Below are 2,454 nucleotides of genomic sequence, written 5' to 3'. Positions count from 1 at the left end.
GTGAGCTGCAGTGATGTAATTGATGCCTGATGAATTGTGTGTGAAATCTGAGCTATGGGGACAGATTCTCCCGTGATGATATTTGATTAGATCAGCGTGTTTCCCCTGATGTAATGTATTTACCAGCCAGATATATTTAGTTAACCACATGTTTAACAAATAGCATTTAGTATTTACTTACTATATATCATTCCCACACTGCCTTATTAGTCGCGCACTGTATATTGACAGGGTCTAAGTTTAAACCAATTACCAAAGCTGCTCTTCCAGGATGCTGTCATCGTTTTCTAATATAGTCACCTCTGTTCGAGATCCGGTTGCTGGTCTTTTCGTTTCCATGTGAAATATGATCCTGGCATGACCCACGTATTGCAGTCAACCAACTCCACACTTGGTCCTTTGCCATTGTTCTTTCTGCAGGGCTGAGAGTTTTATATGTGGTGTATTAGATTATGCTTGTTAGACGTCTAGATTTAATACAGAGAAACTGGGCTGAAGTACTAGATCAATCATGATCTTATTTAGAGAGGAGCAAGTACCAGAGGCCTTGCCCTGCTGTTTCTGTTGTTCTCGTGTCTGGGCAGTGCAACGTTTGGGCTAACGTGTTCGCTGAATAGCTCGCTGTGTTAACTGTTCTCCACCAGGCTAGTGTTTGAGACACCACAATTACAATAGGTAGCCTGGAACGTGGCAACGAAGAAAGTCAGCCAAGATACTTCTCGACACAATCAACTGACTTAGAAAGTACTTGTGTATGTGAACTTTGGTGATATAGACAATAGACAATAGGTGCAGGAGGAGGCCATTCGGCCCTTCGAGCCAGCACCACCATTCAATGTGATCATGGCTGATCATTCTCAATCAGTACCCCGATCCTGCCTTCTCCCCATACCCCCTGACTCCGCTATCCTTAAGAGCTCTATCTAGCTCTCTCTTGAATGCATTCAGAGAATTGGCCTCCACTGCCTTCTGAGGCAGTGAATTCCACAGATTCACAACTCTCTGACTGAAAATGATTTTCCTCATCTCAGTTCTAAATGGCCTACCCCTTATTCTTAAACTGTGGCCCCTTGTTCTGGACTCCCCCAACATTGGGAACATGTTTCCTGCCTCTAACGTGTCCAACCCCTTAATAATCTTATACGTTTCGATAAGATCTCCTCTCATCCTTCTAAATTCCAGTGTATACAAGCCTAGTCGCTCCAGTCTATATATGTTCATGGAAGCAATGCTCATGATGGGTGGAAAAGCAGGCACCAGCAATTGGGCTTGTGCGTGGTGCCAATGGGTTGAGATTTTGGGTGAGGATACAATCTGATGTAGCGTGCCTTTTAGGAGTGAGGGGGTGCAGACTTGGGGGATTGTAGAGGTATTAAGCAGAAATACTTGGCTAACTGTCATGATTAGATGTCTTCATTTTAACTAAGAAAGAACTGCAGACACTGGTTTAAATCGCAGATAGACATCAAATGCTGTAGTAACTCAACGGGACAGGCAGCATCTCTGGAGAGAAGGAATGGGTGTCGTTTCAGGTCGAGGCCCTTCTTCAGACTGAAATGTCACCCATTCCTTCTCTCCAAAGACGCTGCCTGTCCCGCTGAGTTACTCCAGCATTTGGTGTTTATCTTCATTTTAACTAATGTCAGATAGTTGGTGAACAAAGTGACATGCCTAACACAAGCCTTGTAATATTCATTCACAAAATGCTGGAGTAACTCAGCAGGTCGGGCAGCATCTCGGGAGAGAAGGAATGGGTGAAGTTTCGGGTCGAGACCCTTCTTCAGACTGATGTCAGGGGGGCGGGACAAAGGAAGGATATGACTTGTAATGGTTTAATCATGGAGTGATACAGCATGGAAACAGGCCCTTCGGCCCAACCGGTCCATGCCGACCAACATGCCCAACTCCACTACTCCCACCTGCCTGCGTTTAGCCCATATCCTTCTAAACGTATCCTATCCATAATTAGTTTAATATTGATTAGTTTCATCTGATCTGTTGGATGCCAATTATTCCCTCTGCACTGTCCCAGAAGCCTGCTTTAGGCTGTGTTGCTTCCAGTGTTAAACTATTACAGCTATTAAACTTTGGACCAGCCTGATATTAATGCCTTCATTGCATCATTAGGGAAAGACTTTTTTAGTTTGTGTTCCAGTTCGATCTTTCCATTTGCATTAAAGATTTGCTTCGTAGACAGACTTCTGTGCCGACTGATACATCGTGATCTGTGTGAATACTAAGCCCGATATTGCTGGAGTACACCATGTAACATGGTTCTCCCAGACATGGCTAGCAGGTCAGACAGCGCCTACATCAATATTCCTCAATCTCTGGCACCCTCGTCCTGCTAGTGCTGTACCTGGGAAGTTCATAAGTCATAGAAGCAGAAGTAGACCATTTGGACCATCGAGTCTACTCCACCATTCAATCATGGCCGATTTATCCTTCCATCTC

The sequence above is a fragment of the Rhinoraja longicauda genome, unplaced genomic scaffold (genome assembly GCF_053455715.1).
Source record: "Rhinoraja longicauda isolate Sanriku21f unplaced genomic scaffold, sRhiLon1.1 Scf001209, whole genome shotgun sequence".
NCBI classification, from domain to species: Eukaryota; Metazoa; Chordata; class Chondrichthyes; order Rajiformes; family Arhynchobatidae; genus Rhinoraja; species Rhinoraja longicauda.
Note: the sequence above shows the minus strand (reverse complement) of the source record.